This window comes from Phocoena sinus, chromosome 17 (genome assembly GCF_008692025.1).
Source record: "Phocoena sinus isolate mPhoSin1 chromosome 17, mPhoSin1.pri, whole genome shotgun sequence".
NCBI classification, from domain to species: domain Eukaryota; kingdom Metazoa; phylum Chordata; class Mammalia; order Artiodactyla; family Phocoenidae; genus Phocoena; species Phocoena sinus.
Window position 1 is genome coordinate 16,536,389 of NC_045779.1, and position 9,722 is coordinate 16,546,110.

The 9,722-nt window shown below is 34.8% G+C and overlaps 1 pseudogene; it reads left to right on the forward strand.

Moving 5' to 3' along the window:
* Positions 1-6,111: 6,111 nt before the first annotated feature.
* LOC116742728 lies at positions 6,112-6,465 on the forward strand (annotated as a pseudogene).
* Positions 6,466-9,722: the final 3,257 nt, after the last annotated feature.

Genomic DNA, 9,722 nt, shown 5'->3' on the forward strand with positions numbered 1-9,722 from the left:
TCATGGGCTTAGTTGCTCCGTGGCACGTGGGAATCTTCCCGGACCAGGGCTTGAACCGTGTCCCCTGCATTGGCAGGCGGATTCTTAACCACTGCACCAACAGGGAAGTCCCTAAAAAGATACATATTTTTAATAGCAGCTATTAAAAATCTCAACTTTTAAAAGGAAGATATTTCTACTCAAACATTTAGAAGAAATGAAAGAAGGAGAAAAAGGATGATAAATTATCATAACTTTTTAAATGGATGGTAATGTCAATCAGGTCAACAATAGATTATTAACCAAGGTATTACATATCTCATCTATCCAATTTCGAATTTTGAGATCACTTTAGGCAAGGAGATAGCTTTAAGGAGTTATACTTTAGGTTGAAAATTACAGTCACTCCTTGGTAGATCAACATATTATTTTTCTGATAATTTAGGCATTAAACTAAGTCTCTAGGAGGTAAAAAATTCCAGGCTTTGCTCTACTCATTGTTCTACCTCATTAAGTGCTTCGTAGTCCCTATCAAGCTGTTTGAACTGTGTTTGCTCCAGTAAACTATGGCCACAGTAAGACCTCCTCTGTTCTGTTACATGGAAACGTTCATTGGATAGTATTTGTACAGTGCTTTGAATTCCTCCAAAGTTTGCACGTTGTTCCCCAAATTCAGTATGTGCTAAGTCTCATAAAATGCCCCAAATAATTTTTCTTCATAATTAATTTAAAGCAACACACTTTTTGAAGATATGAGTCCTATTAACTAAAATATTTACCCTCCTTCCTACTTCAACAGCAGTCCCACCACCTACCTATTTTCTCTGTTTGGTTACATTTTATCACACAGACAACATAAGTATTTCTACACTAACAGAACAGTCACACTGAACCAATTAAAGCAAGCAAAGGAAGAATTAGAGAAAATCCGTGGTGTTCTATGGATGTGATTTCATGTACAATATCATACCTCACATTATCATAACTCACAGACTTCTTACTTTCTTAATGAGTGACAATAGCAAATCTGGGAAACATCTGCCTTGAAAAAGAACACTAACTGCTCTCTGCTTAAAAAATGTTGCTCGGCTATTACTGTGTAGCAGCCATGCGTATCATATTGTGGTATGAGATGTCTTGGTTGCAAGAAATTGACATTCTCCTGTTTGATTTCAAATTGTCTAGAACAGAATCCCAGCATAATTCAAATCATTGTAAAGCCACAGTTGCAATAAAGGACATGATTTACTATTAGCAAATCTTCAACACTGCTACTCAATTCCCAGCAATCGTTATGACTCGGGTGAAGGAAATTTAGCAAACTATTTTGTGATTTTCTGCCATCTAAAAAAGAAAACCTGCAATATAAAAATAAAATCTAAAAATAACCTCTCATTTATATAGCTAACCATTTCAAGTGGTTAGCAAGTTTTGGCTGTACAAGTAAAGTATATTCTTTAAATCTCATTACTACCTCAAGAGCAGCTGCCATCAGAATACATCTGTCAAGGGAATTCGCTGGCGGCCCAGTCGTTAGGACTCAGCACTTTTACTGCCAGGCCCACGTTTGATCCCTAGTCGGGGAACTAAGATTCCGCAAGCTGCGCGGTGCAGCCAAAAAATAAAAAATTAAATAAATAAATAAAAGAATAAGTTTATTAACATTCCCACCTGTGTTTCTATTACGGACAAGTATATTTTTCCTTTCCCATCATAACCAATGGATAGGTGTTTGGAAGATGAAAGAATGACACTTTTAGAAGGAACAAGAAACAATTCCAGTATTATTTTTGCATTGAATGTCCTAATTTTTCGAGTTGTCAAATAGGTCTGAAAATTAAAAGTAGCTGTTCATTTTTATTTCTCTTGAAGGTGGGAAGTAAGATCACAGTAAACTGCTTTCTCACTTTGAATACATGTTCTCATTGTACTAATACTGTATTATTTCTAAACCATTGCAAAAGTGTAGAGTCTGGCAAAATGCTAATTATTTCTTTCTTGGCTTAGAAGATAAATTTGGTCATGGAAAAGAATTCATTCTGGATTATCTCAGATATTTGTCATCATCTTTTTTTTTTTTTGTCATTTCAGTTGTGAGGCCTTATTACAAAGTGAAAATTTTCATTCAAGAGTGACTTTATCCAAGACATTATCTAATGGAACAGCTGGTACCCTTGTTCAGATTGACCCTGAACCATAGAAAAGTTCACAGTTCTTGCAGGCGTTTGACTTGCCTTTGTTATAAACAGAGCAAGGTCTGAATTAATTATGTTAACTATTTAGCTCATCATCTATTGTTATGTTTGATGAAATAACTCACATGAACTGAAGATAGAATATTTCCATTTACCAACTGAGTTTTAAATTACAATTGATTTAATTTCAAACATTTTTGAGTATCAAAAATGCTCTCAAATTGTGTCCTCAAATTCATAATTTTTATATATCCATATATGTATAGATATAGATATCTGTTTTTAGGTAATTCTACTGTTGAGCCCCAAGCATAAGCAGGTTTGAATTTTTAATGTAATTAGTTCCAGAAGACAAACCTAGCACTGTGTAAAGAGGACTGAGCCAAGTTTGATGGTGGCTTGTGAACAGACTCTGAACAGAATCATATACTGTTTACAGTTGTCTTTTACATGCAGGTGCATTGTGGGAAAGTAACCCACCTCTGAAGTCACAGCAATCCTTCACTTCAAGTCTTTTAGTCACATCGTAAGAAATTAACAATGCTATATTTGTTTCTGTTTAATATTTCTCATATTTCTTATTCTCATTCTGTAGGAATGCATTCTAATCCAAGGACACATTCTCATACATTCATTAAATCCTTGTGCTCCAAAATGATTCACATGAAAACTCAAAATCTGATGGTTTCATGTGTTCCAACTTAGCTTTTGCTAAAACAGGGTCATCCTTGAACTTGTCATCTGCTGAGGTATTGAATTCCCTATTTCATTCAATTACATGATCTTAAGAATGTGGCCATTTGCCATTTCTGTCTCAACTTTGAACACATGTTTTTGCATCTAACTGTTCGGCTTAGGAACCCCTCAATTATAAATGACCTAATGGAAAAAAAGAGTAAATCATTTAAGGAACTACCTAAGTAATACAAAAAAATGTCGCTTTTGTTTAAAACTAAGTATTATTAATGTAATTTCCCTGGTGATGACAAATTTTAACTCTTTAATGCATGCTACTACAATATCTGAGATAGAAATTAATTGCTTAAAGAGTAAAATATTCCTTTAGTTTTAAGAAGAATTCTCATATTTAATGAATTTTTAATCAGGGTAATATTTTGAGAGAAAATTAGTTGTCATTTTTTTGTAATTTAAAATAGGATCCTAATGTGGACTAATTTAATTGTAAAAAAAATTATTTTCATATGTGTATATTGTGTTACTCAGTTTTCTTCTAAAAATGAAGTGGACAGATGTTAGTTTCAGATATTTATAATTAAATGGTTGAGTCAAATTAAACATAATTTGTCTTCTCTGCTGGACTAAAAACTCTTTAAGGGCACAGACTATGTCCTTTTCATTCCCCAGATGGAGAAATGACTAGGACAGAGTTTAACATATAGTAGGTACTCATTAAATGTTGCTGAACTGATCTGAATCTTTATGTGGCCAGACGTAAAACACCTATTTTATTTTTATCATACAGTCTTCAACTAAAGAATAAAATAGAAGTTCATACTTTGCATTCATCCCATATCTTTTTTTTAAAATACTTTTTAGATCACTTTCACATAGTTACACCATTTGATCCTTTTGGAGTGATGGGTCTAATTAAGTCTTACCAGTCCATTTTTCTTGCTTGAAGTCACACTCCTGGTTAATTAATTACATGGCAGGAACCAGAGACTAGGGTTTTTTTCCTTTTAAAAACTTGTAGGCCCTTTACCTGTTTTATTAGCGATATGTGGGATGGGTCAAATTGCCTCTTTGTAGAATAAGACTTCTTATTTCAATTTGGAAATTAAGAGTGCTGAAAAGACTATCACTTCTACACAAACAACAAAAGAAAAAGCTGACAAGCTGGAAATTAATGACGTTTGAACCCGTGAGAGAACTGAGTTTGCAAGGCAAACAACTACCCTGAAATATGGGGAGAGACAAGTACTTGCAAAGAAAGATGTCGCCAAATCCATGTAAGCCAAAGAGAAGATTCAGCTAGAAATTTTTAATGAATTTCTAAAGGTTGGGTGGGAGTGTGAAGTCCCTGGGGCTGCAGACATATGTGTGTGTAGGGAGTCACAATCTCATGAATGATTTTCCTCTAGGAACTCACAGGGCAGAGTGGGGAGAGGCTTAAGAAAACTTCCCCTGTGATACTGGCCGGAGCAGGAGAGAGAACAGAAGCCACTGCCAAAACACTGCCAGATTCATCTTCTTTATCACCTCGGAGGAACAAAAGGCTGAATATGCAGGGAAAAGGAAAGAAATGTGTAGACTAAGACCTTTGGGGGATGGCTGGGACTCTATAGACCCAGTATTACCCTGGAGAAGGAACAGGAGTACTTGAGAATGTCACAGACCCAAGACCCAGGTTCGCAATGCCTGCCTAAATCTGAGGCTTAGTAAGAACATCAGACAGTACCTCCTTTCCCCACTCCTCCACCTTCATTACCCTATCATTGTCAAATAAAATTAAGAGTGGAATTCAGCTGGGAGAGCTGCAAGAAAGAGAATCTCTGTCTGTTGCACAAAGGAAAAAAACCTAAACCAAGTGGGAGACCCAGAGCCAAGCAGGAAGCAAGCTTCAAACCCAGCCCAACTCCTGACTTGATGGGCATGAACCCCTATATTAACAGCCCAACAGAAGGAAAGGTGTGCCCATGTCCAAGTATAACAATTATTTATCTCAGTATCTATTGTCTTGTACAGTACATCCAACTTTAAACAAAAAACTTTAGGCATACAAAGAGGGGAAAAAACACCACAGTTTAAAATGACAAAGGAGTCGGCAGAGCCAGACTCAGATATGACTTAGATGTTGGACCTATCCAATGGGGAATTTAAAGTAGTTATGGTTAATATGTTAAAGGCTCTAACGGAAAAGGTAGACAACATGCATGGTTGCGTAGATACTTTTAGCAGAGACATGGAAACTATAAAAATGAAAATCCTAGAAAAGAATAATTCAGTAACAGAGATGAAGAATGCTTTCAAATATTTTACCAGTAGATTTGAGGTAGGTGAAGAGCCAGTGAGCTTGAAAATGGAGATAGATCAACAGAAACTACACAAAGTGAAACACAAAGAGAAAAAAAAAGAATGATAAAAAAGAGAGCATCCAAGGGCGAAAGGCCAATACCAAATGACCTAACATGCATAAATGGAACTCCAGGGGAACAAAAAGAGAAGAGGGCAGAAAAAATAATTGAAGATGAGTAAGAATTTTAAAAAGACTCAGCACCTATGAACATCATATTCTAACTCCCAAAAGCCAAAGACGGAGAGAAAACCTTGAAGGCAGCCAGAGGAAAAAATAACGTTACATTAATGAACAAGGAAGAGAATTACAGCAGACTTGTCACTAGAAACCATGTAAATAAGAAGGCAATGGAATGATGTCTATAAAGTTCTGAAAAGGAAAATAACCTGACTTATATCCAGTGAAAAATATCTTTCAAAGGTGAGGCAGAAACAAAGCCTTTCCCAGACAAAAAAACCTTGAGGTAACTCGTTAGCACAGATCTACTCTGCAAGAAATGTTAAAGGAAGTTTTTCAGGTAGAAGAAATATGATACCAGATACTTGGATTTATACAAAGAATGAAGAATGAAGCTAAAATGGAATACATTTTTCATTGTTGTAAAAGCTAACTATTTAAAGCAAAATTTGTAATAATGTGTTTATTCCATAAATAAAAGTGAAATCTATGACCACAGTGACACAAGGAATGGGAGGACTTGAGAATGTCCTGTTACATTGTATATGAAATGACATAATACTATTTGAAGGAAAACTCATTAACCATTAAAAAGTTAAGTGTTAAAAAATGTATCAAGCCTCCGTAAGGAAGATACTGTGGCCACTGCTCCTGACTCACCACTGTTCCTTCTTGCTGAGGAAGAAGTCAGTCACAAAGTTATGCTCCTGCCATGTGGCAGCCATGGCTTTTAAAGCTACTGGAACTACACCGGTGGACCCAGAAGGGGTGGTTCACTGAGTAAGAATTACCCTAACTGTCCGCCACGTAAAATCCCTGGGGAAGGTGTGTGCTGATTTGATCACAGGCTCAAAGGAAAAGGACCTTAAAGTGAAAGGACTGTTTCGGATGTCTACCAGGACTGAGAATCACTGTGAGATAAACTCTTTGTGGTGACGGTTCTAAGACTTGGGAGCATTTCCAGGTGAGGATTCACAGTGACTCATTGACTTGGACAATCCTCCTGAGAGTGTAAAGCAGATTACTTCTATCATTGAGCCAGGATTAGAGATTGAGGTCATCATTGTAGTTGCTTAAATCAACTATTTTAATAAATTGATTATTAATCATTTTAAAAAGAGGTATAAATAATAAGTAATTGTAGGAGATAAAATAGATCATAAAATGCTTAGTCATTCAGAAAAGGCAGAAAGTGAACAAAAAAGCAAGAAAGGCCAAATGGAACAAATAGAAAACAGCCAGCAAGATAGTAGATTTTAAGCCAACCATAACAATAATCACTTTAAATGTCTAAATACATCAGTAAAAAGGCAGGTTGCTATACTGAATTTAGAAAGAAGGCTAACTTATATGTTGTCCATAGAAGACTCACTTTAAATATAAAGACATAGATAGGTTAAAAGTAAAAGCATATACAGGCACCCCCCACCCCCGGCTCTCCAGAAGTAGAGTGTTCCTATGAAACCTTTCGTAAGCTAAAATGGCTTAAAGCAAAGAAGTAATTACCTTAGGACACATCTTGCTAACAGATGCAAAAAATAAATCGAGATAAAGCACAGATGGTCACACAGCTCAAAGCTATGGTGGCTTGAAACTGAGATGCTCAGTGTAGTTCCTCGGGAAGAAGCTTAGTAGTGCCACTCTCTCTGCTGGGGGTGCACTGCCTCTATGCTGCAAAATAATGCTGAACGCTATTTATTTTTTATTAAAGTATAGTTGGTTTGCAGTGTTATATTAGTTTTGGGTGTACAACGTAGTTTTTCAATATTTTTATAGACAGTACTCTATTTAAAGTTATTACAAAATAATGGCTGTATTTCCCTGTGCTCTACAATATATCCTTGTTGCTTATTTATTTTATACATAGTAGTTTGTGTATCTTAATCCCCTACCCCTATCTTGCCCCGTACCTCTTCCCTCTCCCCTTTTGACTTTTGCCTTTTTTCAGAAGAGCAAAAATTCTCTTCAGATTTCTTAATCAGCAAAACCAGGTACTAATGTAGGGCTTTCATAAAAGGGAAGTGGTATAAACGGGAGGATATACCTGTACCAGTCAAACACTGTGGCCTGTCTCCCCCCAAAAAAGCCAAAACTGGGTTTTCATTAAATTCAGTCAAAATAGACTTCAGAAAAAGAATATTATCAGAAATAAAATAGAACATTACATAATGATAAAGTGGTAAGTTCTGCAAATGGACCTAACAGTCCTAAAGGTATACACACCTAAGAGCATAGCTTCAAAATACATGAGGCAAAAACTGATGAATCTGAGAGGACAAATAGACAAATCTATAATTATCATTGGTAACTCCAACCCTCCTTTATAGTTATTGATAGAACAGTTAGGCAAAAAAAAAAAAAAAAAATAATAGGGATATAAATGACCTGATTTGTTCTACCAACTATGTCAACCAATTTGACATAGTTAACATTATAACTCCACCAAAGAACTTCAGAATACACATTCTTCTTAGGTGCACATGGAACATTCACTAACATGAACCATATTCTGGGTCACAAAGTGAACTTTAACAAATTTAAAAGAACGGACATGATACCAAGTATGTTCTCAGATCATTATGGAATTATATTAGAAATCAATATAAAAGATAAAAGATAGGTGGAATATTTCCAAATATTTGGAAATTAAACAATACATTTCTAAATAAACCATGAATCCAAAAGGAAGTCTCAAGGGAAATTTTAAAATATTTTGAACTCTCAATAATAGGAAAATAAATAAGCCAATTAAAACAGGGCAAATGATCTTAACAGAAACCTCACCAAAGAAATTATACAGATGCAAATAAGCATATGAAAAGATGCTCAACATCATCTGTCATTGGGGAATTTCACCTTAAAACAAGATACCATTACATGCCTATTCAAATGGTTAAATTTTTTTTAAAAACCCTGACAATACCAATTGCAGGCAAGGATGAGTAACAAGAACTCTCATTATTTGTTGGAATGCAAGATGATACAGCTACTTCAAGAGACAGTTTGGCAATTTCTTACGAAGCTAAACATAGTCTTATTATACAACCTTGAGATCAAACTCCTAGGTATTTATCCAGTTGATTTTAAAACATGTTCACACAAAAGCTTGCACATGAATGTTTGTAGCATCTTTATTCATAGTTGCCCCAAACAAATGTACCATTAATATAAGATGTTAATAATAAGGGAAATTGGGTGTGGGGTATATGAGAATTGTTTGTATTATTTTCATAATTTTCTGTGAACCTGAAATTGTAAAATTAAAAGTTTATTTTTTAAAATGTATCTGGAACTGAATGATAATGAAAATACAAAGTATTGAAAGTTGTGAGATGCCCCTAAAGCAGTGCTTAGAGGGAAATTTATAGCATTAAATACTTAATATCTCCAATCAACAGTCTGAGTTTCTGGCTTAAGAAACTAGAAAAAGAAGATTAAATTAAGCCCAAAACTAAGGAAATAATAAAGATTAGAGGAGAAATCAATGAATTGGAAACAGAAAAAGATAGAGAAAAATCAAAGGAATCTAAAGCTGATTCTTTGAAGACATCATAAAATTGATAGACTTCTATCTAGTCAGGCTGATCAAGAAGAGAGGAGGAGTAATATCAGGAAGAAAATGGGAGATATCACTACTGGTTTCACAGACATTAAAGGATAGATATTGTACGTGGACAACTTTAATTTCATCAATTTAACAGTTTAGATGAAATGAATCAATTCCTTGATAGACACAAACTATTAAAACTCACCAAAGAAGCACAAATAACCTGAAAAATCCCATATCAATGAACAAAATTGAAGTTATAGTGAAAAACCTTTCAAAAAAGAAAACTTTTGACCCAGATAGTTTCCCTGACAAGTTCTACCAAATATTCAAGGAAGAAATAATGCCAGTTCCTCAAATTTTCTTCCAGAGAATAGAAGGGGCACACTTAATAATTCATTCTACAAGCCAACATTACTCTAATACCAAAACCAAAGAAAGAAGACTACAGAGCAATATCTTATGACTATAGACCAAAATTTTCCAATAAAATATGAGCAAATTGCATTCAGCAATGGATAAAAATTATAATCTATCATGACCAAGTGAATTTCATCCCAGAAATACAAGGCTGGTTTCACATTTCATAACCAATTAATATAATTTGATGCATTCACAGGCTATAAGAGAAACACCAAATGATCATCTCAATAGATGCTGTAAAAGCATTTAATAAATGTCTACATTCTTTCATAATAAAAACACTTAGTAAACTAGTGGAATAAAGGAATTTCCTTAACCTAGTAAAGGACATCTACCAAAAAACCAAAAGATAAACACTGCCCCC